General features: G+C 38.5%; 43 pseudogenes; all 43 read right to left on the reverse strand.

Annotated features, from left to right (window-relative positions):
- Positions 1 to 92: 92 nt before the first annotated feature.
- On the reverse strand, positions 93 to 211 carry LOC140569442 (5S ribosomal RNA; annotated as a pseudogene).
- A 185-nt stretch (positions 212 to 396) lies between these two features.
- LOC140567167 (5S ribosomal RNA) lies at positions 397 to 515 on the reverse strand (annotated as a pseudogene).
- A 185-nt stretch (positions 516 to 700) lies between these two features.
- On the reverse strand, positions 701 to 819 carry LOC140566339 (5S ribosomal RNA; annotated as a pseudogene).
- Positions 820 to 1,041: 222 nt separating this feature from the next.
- On the reverse strand, positions 1,042 to 1,160 carry LOC140568023 (5S ribosomal RNA; annotated as a pseudogene).
- A 346-nt stretch (positions 1,161 to 1,506) lies between these two features.
- On the reverse strand, positions 1,507 to 1,626 carry LOC140567832 (5S ribosomal RNA; annotated as a pseudogene).
- Positions 1,627 to 1,848: 222 nt separating this feature from the next.
- On the reverse strand, positions 1,849 to 1,967 carry LOC140567056 (5S ribosomal RNA; annotated as a pseudogene).
- Positions 1,968 to 2,189: 222 nt separating this feature from the next.
- LOC140573440 (5S ribosomal RNA) lies at positions 2,190 to 2,308 on the reverse strand (annotated as a pseudogene).
- A 185-nt stretch (positions 2,309 to 2,493) lies between these two features.
- LOC140566945 (5S ribosomal RNA) lies at positions 2,494 to 2,612 on the reverse strand (annotated as a pseudogene).
- A 222-nt stretch (positions 2,613 to 2,834) lies between these two features.
- Positions 2,835 to 2,953, reverse strand: LOC140571859 (5S ribosomal RNA; annotated as a pseudogene).
- Positions 2,954 to 3,139: 186 nt separating this feature from the next.
- Positions 3,140 to 3,258, reverse strand: LOC140572276 (5S ribosomal RNA; annotated as a pseudogene).
- Positions 3,259 to 3,480: 222 nt separating this feature from the next.
- On the reverse strand, positions 3,481 to 3,599 carry LOC140571806 (5S ribosomal RNA; annotated as a pseudogene).
- A 186-nt stretch (positions 3,600 to 3,785) lies between these two features.
- Positions 3,786 to 3,904, reverse strand: LOC140569443 (5S ribosomal RNA; annotated as a pseudogene).
- Positions 3,905 to 4,089: 185 nt separating this feature from the next.
- On the reverse strand, positions 4,090 to 4,208 carry LOC140570455 (5S ribosomal RNA; annotated as a pseudogene).
- A 185-nt stretch (positions 4,209 to 4,393) lies between these two features.
- On the reverse strand, positions 4,394 to 4,512 carry LOC140567041 (5S ribosomal RNA; annotated as a pseudogene).
- A 185-nt stretch (positions 4,513 to 4,697) lies between these two features.
- On the reverse strand, positions 4,698 to 4,816 carry LOC140567042 (5S ribosomal RNA; annotated as a pseudogene).
- Positions 4,817 to 5,001: 185 nt separating this feature from the next.
- LOC140570743 (5S ribosomal RNA) lies at positions 5,002 to 5,120 on the reverse strand (annotated as a pseudogene).
- Positions 5,121 to 5,305: 185 nt separating this feature from the next.
- LOC140569445 (5S ribosomal RNA) lies at positions 5,306 to 5,424 on the reverse strand (annotated as a pseudogene).
- Positions 5,425 to 5,646: 222 nt separating this feature from the next.
- Positions 5,647 to 5,765, reverse strand: LOC140572180 (5S ribosomal RNA; annotated as a pseudogene).
- A 185-nt stretch (positions 5,766 to 5,950) lies between these two features.
- Positions 5,951 to 6,069, reverse strand: LOC140569214 (5S ribosomal RNA; annotated as a pseudogene).
- A 185-nt stretch (positions 6,070 to 6,254) lies between these two features.
- On the reverse strand, positions 6,255 to 6,373 carry LOC140570537 (5S ribosomal RNA; annotated as a pseudogene).
- Positions 6,374 to 6,595: 222 nt separating this feature from the next.
- LOC140566818 (5S ribosomal RNA) lies at positions 6,596 to 6,714 on the reverse strand (annotated as a pseudogene).
- Positions 6,715 to 6,899: 185 nt separating this feature from the next.
- On the reverse strand, positions 6,900 to 7,018 carry LOC140569446 (5S ribosomal RNA; annotated as a pseudogene).
- A 222-nt stretch (positions 7,019 to 7,240) lies between these two features.
- LOC140566819 (5S ribosomal RNA) lies at positions 7,241 to 7,359 on the reverse strand (annotated as a pseudogene).
- A 185-nt stretch (positions 7,360 to 7,544) lies between these two features.
- On the reverse strand, positions 7,545 to 7,663 carry LOC140566175 (5S ribosomal RNA; annotated as a pseudogene).
- Positions 7,664 to 7,848: 185 nt separating this feature from the next.
- LOC140570744 (5S ribosomal RNA) lies at positions 7,849 to 7,967 on the reverse strand (annotated as a pseudogene).
- Positions 7,968 to 8,313: 346 nt separating this feature from the next.
- LOC140571558 (5S ribosomal RNA) lies at positions 8,314 to 8,432 on the reverse strand (annotated as a pseudogene).
- Positions 8,433 to 8,617: 185 nt separating this feature from the next.
- On the reverse strand, positions 8,618 to 8,736 carry LOC140568278 (5S ribosomal RNA; annotated as a pseudogene).
- A 343-nt stretch (positions 8,737 to 9,079) lies between these two features.
- On the reverse strand, positions 9,080 to 9,198 carry LOC140573016 (5S ribosomal RNA; annotated as a pseudogene).
- Positions 9,199 to 9,421: 223 nt separating this feature from the next.
- Positions 9,422 to 9,540, reverse strand: LOC140566231 (5S ribosomal RNA; annotated as a pseudogene).
- Positions 9,541 to 9,725: 185 nt separating this feature from the next.
- On the reverse strand, positions 9,726 to 9,844 carry LOC140569447 (5S ribosomal RNA; annotated as a pseudogene).
- A 185-nt stretch (positions 9,845 to 10,029) lies between these two features.
- Positions 10,030 to 10,148, reverse strand: LOC140571860 (5S ribosomal RNA; annotated as a pseudogene).
- Positions 10,149 to 10,334: 186 nt separating this feature from the next.
- LOC140566977 (5S ribosomal RNA) lies at positions 10,335 to 10,453 on the reverse strand (annotated as a pseudogene).
- A 259-nt stretch (positions 10,454 to 10,712) lies between these two features.
- Positions 10,713 to 10,831, reverse strand: LOC140566252 (5S ribosomal RNA; annotated as a pseudogene).
- Positions 10,832 to 11,016: 185 nt separating this feature from the next.
- LOC140572068 (5S ribosomal RNA) lies at positions 11,017 to 11,135 on the reverse strand (annotated as a pseudogene).
- Positions 11,136 to 11,358: 223 nt separating this feature from the next.
- On the reverse strand, positions 11,359 to 11,477 carry LOC140566232 (5S ribosomal RNA; annotated as a pseudogene).
- Positions 11,478 to 11,699: 222 nt separating this feature from the next.
- LOC140572090 (5S ribosomal RNA) lies at positions 11,700 to 11,818 on the reverse strand (annotated as a pseudogene).
- Positions 11,819 to 12,003: 185 nt separating this feature from the next.
- On the reverse strand, positions 12,004 to 12,122 carry LOC140569448 (5S ribosomal RNA; annotated as a pseudogene).
- Positions 12,123 to 12,307: 185 nt separating this feature from the next.
- LOC140569449 (5S ribosomal RNA) lies at positions 12,308 to 12,426 on the reverse strand (annotated as a pseudogene).
- Positions 12,427 to 12,611: 185 nt separating this feature from the next.
- Positions 12,612 to 12,730, reverse strand: LOC140569451 (5S ribosomal RNA; annotated as a pseudogene).
- A 185-nt stretch (positions 12,731 to 12,915) lies between these two features.
- Positions 12,916 to 13,034, reverse strand: LOC140571109 (5S ribosomal RNA; annotated as a pseudogene).
- A 186-nt stretch (positions 13,035 to 13,220) lies between these two features.
- On the reverse strand, positions 13,221 to 13,339 carry LOC140571110 (5S ribosomal RNA; annotated as a pseudogene).
- Positions 13,340 to 13,524: 185 nt separating this feature from the next.
- LOC140569452 (5S ribosomal RNA) lies at positions 13,525 to 13,643 on the reverse strand (annotated as a pseudogene).
- Positions 13,644 to 13,865: 222 nt separating this feature from the next.
- On the reverse strand, positions 13,866 to 13,984 carry LOC140571702 (5S ribosomal RNA; annotated as a pseudogene).
- Between the last annotated feature and the right edge of the window lie 67 nt (positions 13,985 to 14,051).

The following is a 14,051-nucleotide window of genomic DNA, read 5'->3' on the forward strand; positions in this document are numbered from 1 at the left end:
ATTTACCACACAAAAGAGTGTCAACTACAAATAAGTGCAAAAGATATAAATAACATGGAAATGTAAGCTTTAATTGTTTTCAGGATTGGAAAAGCTTACAACACCTGGTATTCCCAGACAGTCTCCCATTCAAGTACTAACCAGGCCCAACCCTAGGTAGCTTCTGAGATCAGACGAGATCAGGCATTCTAAGGGTGGAATGGCCGTAAGCAGAAGCACCTTGCAAACTAGAGGATTCAAATTTCATAGCTAAGACCATATTTGTTCAAAACCAAGCAAAAGCATTCCATTTCAACACATCAACATTTACAACACAAAAGAGTTTCAACTACAAATTTGTGCAAAAGATGTAAATAACATGGAAATGTAAGCTTTAATTGTTTGCAGGATTGGAAAAGCTTACAACACCTGGTATTCCCAGACAGTCTCCCATTCAAGTACTAACCAGGCCCAACCCTAGGTAGCTTCTGAGATCAGACGAGATCAGGGATTCTAAGGGTGGAACGGCCATAAGGAGAAGCACCTAGCAAACTAGAGGATTCAAATTTTATAGCTAAGACCATATTTGTTCAAAACCAAGCAAAAGCATTCCATTTCAACACATCAACATTTACAACACAAAAGAGTTTCAACTACAAATTTGTGCAAAAGATGTAAATAACATGGAAATGTAAGCTTTAATTGTTTGCAGGATTGGAAAAGCTTACAACACCTGATATTCCCAGACAGTCTCCCATTCAAGTACTAACCAGGCCCAACCCTAGGTAGCTTCTGAGATCAGACGAGATCAGGCATTCTAAGGGTGGAATGGCCTTAAGCAGACGCACCTTGCAAACTAGAGGATTCAAATTTCATAGCTAAGACCATATTTGTTCAAAACCAAGCAAAAGCATTCCATTTCAACACATCAACATTTACAACACAAAGCATTCCATTTCAACACATCAACATTTACAACACAAAAGAGTTTCATCTACAAATTTGTGCAAAAGATGTAAATAACATGGAAATGTAAGCTTTAATTGTTTGCAGGATTGGAAAAGCTTACAACACCTGGTATTCCCAGACAGTCTCCCATTCAAGTACTAACCAGACCCAACCCTATGTAGCTTCTGAGATCAGACAACATCAGGCGTTCTAAGGGTGGAATGGCCGTAATCAGAAGAACCTTGCAAACGAGAGGATTCAAATTTCATAGATAAGACCATATTTGTTCGAAACCAAGCAAAAGCATTCCATTTCAACACATCAACATTTACAACACAAAAGAGTTTCAACTACAAATTTGTGCAAAAGATTTAAATAACATGGAAATGTAAGCTTTAATTGTTTGCAGGATTGGAAAAGCTTACAACACCTGGTATTCCCAGACAGTCTCCCATTCAAGTACTAACCAGGCCCAACCCACATCAACATTTATAACACAAAAGAGTTTCAACTACAAATTTGTGCAAAAGATGTAAATAACATGGAAATGTAAGCTTTAATTGTTTGCAGGATTGGAAAAGCTTACAACACCTGGTATTCCCAGACAGTCTCCCTTTCAAGTACTAACCAGGTCCAACCCAATGGTAGCTTCTGAGATCAGACGAGATCAGGCATTCTAAGGGTGGAATGGCCGTAAGCAGAAGCACTTAGCAAACTAGAGGATTCAAATTTCATAGCTAAGACCATATTTGTTCAAAACCAAGCAAAAGCATTCCATTTCAACACATCAACATTTACAACACAAAGCATTCCATTTCAACACATCAACATTTACCACACAAAAGAGTGTCAACTACAAATAAGTGCAAAAGATATAAATAACATGGAAGTGTAAGCTTTAATTGTTTGCAGGATTGGAAAAGCTTACAACACCTGGTATTCCCAGACAGTCTTCCAATCAAGTACTAAACAGGCCCAATCCTAGGTAGCTTCTGAGATCAGACGAGATCAGGCATTCTAAGGATGGAATGGCCGCAAGCAGAAGCACCTTGCAAACTAGAGGATTCAAATTTCATAGCTAAGACCATATTTGTTCAAAACCAAGCAAAAACATTCCATTTCAACACATCAACATTTACAACACAAAGCATTCCATTTCAACACATCAACATTTACAACACAAAAGAGTTTCAACTACAAATTTGTGCAAAAGATGTAAATAACATGGAAATGTAAGCTTTAATTGTTTGCAGGATTGGAAAAGCTTACAACACCTGGTATTCCCAGACATTCCCCCATTCAAGTACTAACCAGGCCCAACCCTAGGTAGCTTCTGAGATCAGACGAGATCAGGCATTCTAAGGGTGGAATGGCCGTAAGCAAAAGAACTTTGCAAACTAGAGGACTCAAATTTCATAGCTAAGACCATATTTGTTCAAAACCAAGCAAAAGCATTCCATTTCAACACATCAACATTTACAACACAAAAGAGTTTCAACTACAAATTTGTGCAAAAGATGTAAATAACATGGAAATGTAAGCTTTAATTGTTTGCAGGATTGGAAAAGCTTACAACACCTGATATTCCCAGACAGTCTCCCATTCAAGTACTAACCAGGCCCAACCCTAGGTAGCTTCTGAGATCAGACGAGATGAGGCATTCTAAGGGTGGAATGGCCGTAAGCAGAAGCACCTTGCAAACTAGAGGATTCAAATTTCATAGCTAAGACCATATTTGTTCAAAACCAAGCAAAAGCATTCCATTTCAACACATCAACATTTACAACACAAAGCATTCCATTTCAACACATCAACATTTACAACACAAAAGAGTTTCAACTACAAATTTGTGCAAAAGATGTAAATAACATGGAAATGTAAGCTTTAATTGTTTGCAGGATTGGAAAAGCTTACAACACCTGGTATTCCCAGACAGTCTCCCATTCAAGTACTAACCAGGCCCAACCCTAGGTAGCTTCTGAGATCAGACGAGATCAGGCATTCTAAGGGTGGAATGGCCGTAGGCAGAAGCACCTTGCAAACCTAGAGGATTCAAATTTCATAGCTAAGACCATATTTGTTCAAAACCAAGCAAAAGCATTCCATTTCAACACATCAACATTTACAACACAAAAGAGTTTCAACTACACATTTGTGCAAAAGATGTAAATAACATGGAAATGTAAGCTTTAATTGTTTGCAGGATTGGAAAAGCTTACAACACCTGGTATTCCCAGACAGTCTCCCATTCAAGTAGTAACCAGGCCCAACCCTAGATAGCTTCTGAGATCAGACGAGATCAGGCATTCTAAGGGTGGAATGGCCGTAAGCAGAAGCACCTTGCAAACTAGAGGATTCAAATTTCATAGCTAAGACCATATTTGTTCAAAACCAAGCAAAAGCATTCCATTTCAACACATCAACATTTACAACACAAAGCATTCCATTTCAACACATCAACATTTACAACACAAAAGAGTTTCATCTACAAATTTGTGCAAAAGATGTAAATAACATGGAAATGTAAGCTTTAATTGTTTGCAGGATTGGAAAAGCTTACAACACCTGATATTCCCAGACAGTCTCCCATTCAAGTACTAACCAGGCCCAACCCTAGGTAGCTTCTGAGATCAGACGAGATCAGGCATTCTAAGGGTGGAATAGCCGTAAGCAGAAGCACCTTGCAAACCTAGAGGATTCAAATTTCATAGCTAAGACCATATTTGTTCAAAACCAAGCAAAAGCATTCCATTTCAACACATCAACATTTACAACACAAAAGAGTTTCAACTACAAATTTGTGCAAAAGATGTAAAAAACATGGAAATGTAAGCTTTAATTGTTTGCAGGATTGGAAAAGCTTACAACACCTGGTATTCCCAGACAGTCTCCCATTCAAGTACTAACCAGGCCCAACCCTAGGTAGCTTCTGAGATCAGACGAGATCAGGCATTCTAAGGGTGGAATGGCCGTAAGCAGAAGCACCTTGCAAACTAGAGGATTCAAATTTCATAGCTAAGACCATATTTGTTCAAAACCAAGCAAAAGCATTCCATTTCAACACATCAACATTTACAACACAAAAGAGTTTCAACTACAAATTTGTGCAAAAGATGTAAATAACATGGAAATGTAAGCTTTAATTGTTTGCAGGATTGGAAAAGCTTACAACACCTGGTATTCCCAGACAGTCTCCCATTCAAGTACTAACCAGGCCCAACCCTAGGTAGCTTCTGAGATCAGACGAGATCAGGCATTCTAAGGGTGGAATGGCCATAAGCAGAAGCACCTTGCAAACTAGAGGATTCAAATTTCATAGCTAAGACCATATTTGTTCAAAACCAAGCAAAAGCATTCCATTTCAACACATCAACATTTACAACACAAAAGAGTTTCAACTACAAATTTGTGCAAAAGATGTAAATAACATGGAAATGTAAGCTTTAATTGTTTGCAGGATTGGAAAAGCTTACAACACCTGGTATTCCCAGACAGTCTCCCATTCAAGTACTAACCAGGCCCAACCCTAGGTAGCTTCTGAGATCAGACAAGATTAGGCATTCTAAGGGTGGAATGGCCGTAAGCAGAAGCACCTTGCAAACTAGAGGATTCAAATTTCATAGCTAAGACCATATTTGTTCAAAACCAAGCAAAAGCATTCCATTTCAACACATCAACATTTACAACACAAAAGAGTTTCAACTACAAATTTGTGCAAAAGATGTAAATAACATGGAAATGTAAGCTTTAATTGTTTGCAGGATTGGAAAAGCTTACAACACCTGGTATTCCCAGACAGTCTCCCATTCAAGTACTAACCAGGCCCAACCCTAGGTAGCTTCTGAGATCAGACAAGATTAGGCATTCTAAGGGTGGAATGGCCGTAAGCAGAAGCACCTTGCAAACTAGAGGATTCAAATTTCATAGCTAAGACCATATTTGTTCAAAACCAAGCAAAAGCATTCCATTTCAACACATCAACATTTACAACACAAAAGAGTTTCAACTACAAATTTGTGCAAAAGATGTAAATAACATGGAAATGTAAGCTTTAATTGTTTGCAGGATTGGAAAAGCTTACAACACCTGATATTCCCAGACAGTCTCCCATTCAAGTACTAACCAGGCCCAACCCTAGGTAGCTTCTGAGATCAGACGAGATCAGGCATTCTAAGGGTGGAATGGCCGTAAGCAGAAGCACCTTGCAAACTAGAGGATTCAAATTTCATAGCTAAGACCATATTTCTTCAAAACCAAGCAAAAGCATTCCATTTCAACACATCAACATTTACAACACAAAAGAGTTTCAACTACAAATTTGTGCAAAAGATGTAAATAACATGGAAATGTAAGCTTTAATTGTTTGCAGGATTGGAAAAGCTTACAACACCTGGTATTCCCAGACAGTCTCCCATTCAAGTACTAACCAGGCCCAACCCTAGGTAGCTTCTGAGATCAGACGAGATCAGGCATTCTAAGGGTGGAATGGCCGTAAGCAGAAGCACCTTGCAAACTAGAGGATTCAAATTTCATAGCTAAGACCATATTTCTTCAAAACCAAGCAAAAGCATTCCATTTCAACACATCAACATTTACAATACAAAGCATTCCATTTCAACACATCAACATTTACAACACAAAAGAGTTTCAACTACAAATTTGTGCAAAAGATGTAAATAACATGGAAATGTAAGCTTTAATTGTTTGCAGGATTGGAAAAGCTTACAACACCTGGTATTCCCAGACAGTCTCCCATTCAAGTACTAACCAGGCCCAACCCTAGGTAGCTTCTGAGATCAGACAAGATCAGGCATTCTAAGGGTGGAATGGCCGTAAGCAGAAGCACCTTGCAAACTAGAGGATTCAAATTTCATAGCTAAGACCATATTTGTTCAAAACCAAGCAAAAGCATTCCATTTCAACACATCAACATTTACAACACAAAAGAGTTTCAACTACAAATTTGTGCAAAAGATGTAAATAACATGGAAATGTAAGCTTTAATTGTTTGCAGGATTGGAAAAGCTTACAACACCTGGTATTCCCAGACAGTCTCCCATTCAAGTACTAACCAGGCCCAACCCTTGGTAGCTTCTGAGATCAGACGAGATCAGGCATTCTAAGGGTGGAATGGCCGTAAGCAGAAGCACCTTGCAAACTAGAGGATTCAAATTTCATAGCTAAGACCATATTTGTTCAAAACCAAGCAAAAGCATTCCATTTCAACACATCAACATTTACAACACAAAAGAGTTTCAACTACAAATTTGTGCAAAAGATGTAAATAACATGGAAATGTAAGCTTTAATTGTTTGCAGGATTGGAAAAGCTTACAACACCTGGTATTCCCAGACAGTCTCCCATTCAAGTACTAACCAGGCCCAACCCTAGGTAGCTTCTGAGATCAGACGAGATCAGGCATTCTAAAGGTGGAATGGCCGTAAGCAGAAGCACCTTGCAAACTAGAGGATTCAAATTTCATAGCTAAGACCATATTTGTTCAAAACCAAGCAAAAGCATTCCATTTCAACACATCAACATTTACAACACAAAGCATTCCATTTCAACACATCAACATTTACAACACAAAAGAGTTTCATCTACAAATTTGTGCAAAAGATGTAAATAACATGGAAATGTAAGCTTTAATTGTTTGCAGGATTGGAAAAGCTTACAACACCTGATATTCCAAGACAGTCTCCCATTCAAGTACTAACCAGGCCCAACCCTAGGTAGCTTCTGAGAGCAGACGAGATCAGGCATTCTAAGGGTGGAATGGCCGTAAGCAGAAGCACCTTGCAAACTAGAGGATTCAAATTTCATAGCTAAGACCATATTTGTTCAAAACCAAGCAAAAGCATTCCATTTCAACACATCAACATTTACAACACAAAAGAGTTTCAACTACAAATTTGTGCAAAAGATGTAAATAACATGGAAATGTAAGCTTTAATTGTTTGCAGGATTGGAAAAGCTTACAACACCTGGTATTCCCAGACAGTCTCCCATTCAAGTACTAACCAGGCCCAACCCTAGGTAGCTTCTGAGATCAGACGAGATCAGGCATTCTAAGGGTGGAATGGCCGTAAGCAGAAGCACCTTGCAAACTAGAGGATTCAAATTTCATAGCTAAGACCATATTTGTTCAAAACCAAGCAAAAGCATTCCATTTCAACACATCAACATTTACAACACAAAGCATTCCATTTCAACACATCAACATTTACAACACAAAAGAGTTTCATCTACAAATTTGTGCAAAAGATGTAAATAACATGGAAATTTAAGCTTTAATTGTGTGCAGGATTGGAAAAGCTTACAACACCTGATATTCCAAGACAGTCTCCCATTCAAGTACTAACCAGGCCCAACCCTAGGTAGCTTCTGAGAGCAGACGAGATCAGGCATTCTAAGGGTGGAATGGCCGTAAGCAGAAGCACCTTGCAAACTAGAGGATTCAAATTTCATAGCTAAGACCATATTTGTTCAAAACCAAGCAAAAGCATTCCATTTCAACACATCAACATTTACAACACAAAAGAGTTTCAACTACAAATTTGTGCAAAAGATGTAAATAACATGGAAATGTAAGCTTTAATTGTTTGCAGGATTGGAAAAGCTTACAACACCTGGTATTCCCAGACAGTCTCCCATTCAAGTTCTAACCAGGCCCAACCCTAGGTAGCTTCTGAGATCAGACGAGATCAGGCATTCTAAGGGTGGAATGGCCGTAAGCAGAAGCACCTTGCAAACTAGAGGATTCAAATTTCATAGCTATGACCATATTTGTTCAAAACCAAGCAAAAGCATTCCATTTCAACACATCAACATTTACAACACAAAAGAGTTTCAACTACAAATTTGTGCAAAAGATGTAAATAACATGGAAATGTAAGCTTTAATTGTTTGCAGGATTGGAAAAGCTTACAACACCTGATATTCCCAGACAGTCTCCCATTCAAGTACTAACCAGGCCCAACCCTAGGTAGCTTCTGAGATCAGACGAGATCAGGCATTCTAAGGGTGGAATGGCCGTAAGCAGAAGCACCTTGCAAACTAGAGGATTCAAATTTCATAGCTAAGACCATATTTGTTCAAAACCAAGCAAAAGCATTCCATTTCAACACATCAACATTTACAACACAAAAGAGTTTCAACTACAAATTTGTGCAAAAGATGTAAATAACATGGAAATGTAAGCTTTAATTGTTTGCAGGATTGGAAAAGCTTACAACACCTGGTATTCCCAGACAGTCTCCCATTCAAGTACTAACCAGACCCAACCCACATCAACATTTATAACACAAAAGAGTTTCAACTACAAATTTGTGCAAAAGATATAAATAACATGGAAATGTAAGCTTTAATTGTTTGCAGGATTGGAAAAGCTTACAACACCTGATATTCCAAGACAGTCTCCCATTCAAGTACTAACCAGGCCCAACCCTAGGTAGCTTCTGAGATCAGACGAGATCAGGCATTCTAAGGGTGGAATGGTCGTAAGCAAAAACACCTTCCAAACTAGAGGATTCAAATTTCATAGCTAAGACCATATTTGTTGAAAACCAAGCAAAAGCATTCAATTTCAACACATCAACATTTACAATACAAAAGAGTTTCAACTACAAATTTGTGCAAAAGATGTAAATAACATGGAAATGTAAGCTTTAATTGTTTGCAGGATTGGAAAAGCTTACAACACCTGGTATTCCCAGACAGTCTCCCATTCAAGTACTAAACGTGCCCAACCCTAGGTAGCTTCTGAGATCAGACGAGCTCAGGGATTCTAAGGGTGGAATTGCCGTAAGCAGAAGAGCCTTGCAAACTAGAGGATTCAAATTTCATAGCTAAGACCATATTGGTTCAAAACCAAGCAAAGGCATTCCATTTCAACACAACATTTACAACACAAAAGAGTTTCAACTACAAATTTCTGCAAAAGATGTAAATAACATGGAAATGTAAGCTTTAATTGTTTGCAGGATTGGAAAAGCTTACAACACCTGGTATTCCCAGACAGTCTCCCATTCAAGTACTAACCAGACCCAACCCACATCAACATTTATAACACAAAAGAGTTTCAACTACAAATTTCTGCAAAAGATGTAAATAACATGGAAATGTAAGCTTTAATTGTTTGCAGGATTGGAAAAGCTTACAACACCTGATATTCCCAGACAGTCTCCCATTCAAGTACTAACCAGGCCCAACCCTAGGTAGCTTCTGAGATCAGACGAGATCAGGCATTCTAAGGGTGGAATGGCCGTAAGGAGAAAGCACTTAGCAAACTAGAGGATTCAAATTTCATAGCTAAGACCATATTTGTTCAAAACCAAGCAAAAGCATTCCATTTCAACACATCAACATTTACAACACAAAGCATTCCATTTCAACACATCAACATTTACCACACAAAAGAGTGTCAACTACAAATAAGTGCAAAAGATATAAATAACATGGAAGTGTAAGCTTTAATTGTTTGCAGGATTGGAAAAGCTTACAACACCTGGTATTCCCAGACAGTCTTCCAATCAAGTACTAAACAGGCCCAACCCTAGGTAGCTTCTGAGATCAGACGAGATCAGGCATTCTAAGGGTGGAATGGCCGTAAGCAGAAGCACCTTGCAAACTAGAGGATTCAAATTTCATAGCTAAGACCATATTTGTTCAAAACCAAGCAAAAGCATTCCATTTCAACACATCAACATTTACAACACAAAAGAGTTTCAACTACAAATTTGTGCAAAAGATGTAAATAACATGGAAATGTAAGCTTTAATTGTTTGCAGGATTGGAAAAGCTTACAACACCTGGTATTCCCAGACAGTCTCCCATTCAAGTACTAACCAGGCCCAACCCTAGGTAGCTTCTGAGATCAGACGAGATCAGGCATTCTAAGGGTGGAATGGCCGTAAGCAGAAGCACCTTGCAAAATAGAGGATTCAAATTTCATAGCTAAGACCATATTTGTTCAAAACCAAGCAAAAGCATTCCATTTCAACACATCAACATTTACAACACAAAAGAGTTTCAACTACAAATTTGTGCAAAAGATGTAAATAACATGGAAATGTAAGCTTTAATTGTTTGCAGGATTGGAAAAGCTTACAACACCTGGTATTCCCAGACAGTCTCCCATTCAAGTACTAACCAGGCCCAACCCTAGGTAGCTTCTGAGATCAGACGAGATCAGGCATTCTAAGGGTGGAATGGCCGTAGGCAGAAGCACCTTGCAAACCTAGAGGATTCAAATTTCATAGCTAAGACCATATTTGTTCAAAACCAAGCAAAAGCATTCCATTTCAACACATCAACATTTACAACACAAAAGAGTTTCAACTACAAATTTGTGCAAAAGATGTAAATAACATGGAAATGTAAGCTTTAATTGTTAGCAGGATTGGAAAAGCTTACAACACCTGGTATTCCCAGACAGTCTCCCATTCAAGTACTAACCAGGCCCAACCCTTGGTAGCTTCTGAGATCAGACAAGATCAGGTATTCTAAGGATCGAATGGCCGCAAGCAGAAGCACCTTGCAAACTAGAGGATTCAAATTTCATAGCTAAGACCATATTTGTTCAAAACCAAGCAAAAGCATTCCATTTCAACACATCAACATTTACAATACAAAGCATTCCATTTCAACACATCAACATTTACAACACAAAGCATTCCATTTCAACACATCAACATTTACAACACAAAAGAGTTTCATCTACAAATTTGTGCAAAAGATGTAAATAACATGGAAATGTAAGCTTTAATTGTTTGCAGGATTGGAAAAGCTTACAACACCTGATATTCCCAGACAGTCTCCCATTCAAGTACTAACCAGGCCCAACCCTAGGTAGCTTCTGACATCAGACGAGATCAGGCATTCTAAGGGTGGAATGGCCGTAAGCAGAAGCACCTTGCAAACTAGAGGATTCAAATTTCATAGCTAAGACCATATTTGTTCAAAACCAAGCTAAAGCATTCCATTTCAACACATCAACATTTACAACACAAAAGAGTTTCAACTACAAATTTGTGCAAAAGATGTAAATAACATGGAAATGTAAGCTTTAATTGTTTGCAGGATTGGAAAAGCTTACAACACCTGGTATTCCCAGACAGTCTCCCATTCAAGTACTAACCAGGCCCAACCCTAGGTAGCTTCTGAGATCAGACGAGATCAGGCATTCTAAGGGTGGAATGGCCGTAAGGAGAAAGCACTTAGCAAACTAGAGGATTCAAATTTCATAGCTAAGACCATATTTGTTCAAAACCAAGCAAAAGCATTCCATTTCAACACATCAACATTTACAACACAAAGCATTCCATTTCAACACATCAACATTTACCACACAAAAGAGTGTCAACTACAAATAAGTGCAAAAGATATAAATAACATGGAAGTGTAAGCTTTAATTGTTTGCAGGATTGGAAAAGCTTACAACACCTGGTATTCCCAGACAGTCTTCCAATCAAGTACTAAACAGGCCCAACCCTAGGTAGCTTCTGAGATCAGACGAGATCAGGCATTCTAAGGGTGGAATGGCCGTAAGCAGAAGCACCTTGCAAACTAGAGGATTCAAATTTCATAGCTAAGACCATATTTGTTCAAAACCAAGCAAAAGCATTCCATTTCAAAACATCAACATTTACAACACAAAGCATTCCATTTCAACACATCAACATTTACAACACAAAAGAGTTTCATCTACAAATTTGTGCAAAAGATGTAAATAACATGGAAATGTAAGCTTTAATTGTTTGCAGGATTGGAAAAGCTTACAACACCTGATATTCCCAGACAGTCTCCCATTCAAGTACTAACCAGGCCCAACCCTAGGTAGCTTCTGAGATCAGAGGAGATCAGGCATTCTAAGGGTGGAATGGCCGTAAGCAGAAGCACCTTGCAAACTAGAGGATTCAAATTTCATAGCTAAGACCATATTTGTTCAAAACCAAGCAAAAGCATTCCATTTCAACACATCAACATTTACAACACAAAAGAGTTTCAACTACAAATTTGTGCAAAAGATGTAAATAACATGGAAATGTAAGCTTTAATTGTTTGCAGGATTGGAAAAGCTTACAACACCTGGTATTCCCAGACAGTCTCCCATTCAAGTACTAACCAGGCCCAACCCTAGGTAGCTTCTGAGATCAGACGAGATCAGGCATTCTAAGGGTGGAATGGCCGTAAGCAGAAGCACCTTGCAAACTAGAGGATTCAAATTTCATAGCTAAGACCATATTTGTTCAAAACCAAGCAAAAGCATTCCATTTCAACACATCAACATTTACAACACAAAAGAGTTTCAACTACAAATTTGTGCAAAAGATGTAAATAACATGGAAATGTAAGCTTTAATTGTTTGCAGGATTGGAAAAGCTTACAACACCTGGTATTCCCAGACAGTCTCCCATTCAAGTACTAACCAGGCCCAACCCTAGGTAGCTTCTGAGATCAGACGAGATCAGGCATTCTAAGGGTGGAATGGCCGTAAGCAGAAGCACCTTGCAAACTAGAGGATTCAAATTTCATAGCTAAGACCATATTTGTTCAAAACCAAGCAAAAGCATTCCATTTCAACACATCAACATTTACAACACAAAAGAGTTTCAACTACAAATTTGTGCAAAAGATGTAAATAACATGGAAATGTAAGCTTTAATTGTTTGCAGGATTGGAAAAGCTTACAACACCTGGTATTCCCAGACAGTCTCCCATTCAAGTACTAACCAGGCCCAACCCTAGGTAGCTTCTGAGATCAGACGAGATCAGGCATTCTAAGGGTGGAATGGCCGTAAGCAGAAGCACCTTGCAAACTAGAGGATTCAAATTTCATAGCTAAGACCATATTTGTTCAAAACCAAGCAAAAGCATTCCATTTCAACACATCAACATTTACAACACAAAAGAGTTTCAACTACAAATTTGTGCAAAAGATGTAAATAACATGGAAATGTAAGCTTTAATTGTTTGCAGGATTGGAAAAGCTTACAACACCTGGTATTCCCAGACAGTCTCCCATTCAAGTACTAACCAGGCCCAACCCTAGGTAGCTTCCGAGATCAGACGAGATCAGGCATTCTAAGGGTGGAATGGCCGTAAGCAGAAGCACCTTGCAAACCTAGAGGATTCAAATTTCATAGCTAAGACCATATTTGTTCAAAACCAAGCAAAAGCATTCCATTTCAACACATCAACATTTACAACACAAAAGAGTTTCAACTACAAATTTGTGCAAAAGATGTAAATAACATGGAAATGTAAGCTTTAATTGTTTGCAGGATTGGAAAAGCTTACAACACCTGGTATTCCCAGACAGTCTCCCATTCAAGTACTAACCAGGCCCAACCCTAGGTAGCTTCCGAGATCAGACGAGATCAGGCATTCTAAGGGTGGAATGGCCGTAAGCAGAAGCACCTTGCAAACTAGAGGATTCAAATTTCATAGCTAAGACCATATTTGTTCAAAACCAAGCAAAAGCATTCCATTTCAACACATCAACATTTACAACACAAAAGAGTTTCAACTACAAATTTGTGCAAAAGATGTAAATAACATGGAAATGTAAGCTTTAATTGTTTGCAGGATTGGAAAAGCTTACAACACCTGGTATTCCCAGACAGTCTCCCATTCAAGTACTAACCAGGCCCAACCCTAGGTAGCTTCTGAGATCAGACGAGATCAGGCATTCTAAGGGTGGAATGGCCGTAAGCAGAAGCACCTTGCAAACTAGAGGATTCAAATTTCATAGCTAAGACCATATTTGTTCAAAACCAAGCAAAAGCATTCCATTTCAACACATCAACATTTACAATACAAAGCATTCCATTTCAACACATCAACATTTACAACACAAAAGAGTTTCAACTACAAATTTGTGCAAAAGATGTAAATAACATGGAAATGTAAGCTTTAATTGTTTGCAGGATTGGAAAAGCTTACAACACCTGATATTCCCAGACAGTCTCCCATTCAAGTACTAACCAGGCCCAACCCTAGGTAGCTTCTGAGATCAGACGAGATCAGGCATTCTAAGGGTGGAATGGCCATAAGCAGAAGCACCTTGCAAACTAGAGGATTCAAATTTCATAGCTAAGACCATATTTGTTCAAAACCAAGCA

The sequence above is a fragment of the Salminus brasiliensis genome, chromosome 11 (genome assembly GCF_030463535.1).
Source record: "Salminus brasiliensis chromosome 11, fSalBra1.hap2, whole genome shotgun sequence".
NCBI classification, from domain to species: Eukaryota; Metazoa; Chordata; class Actinopteri; order Characiformes; family Bryconidae; genus Salminus; species Salminus brasiliensis.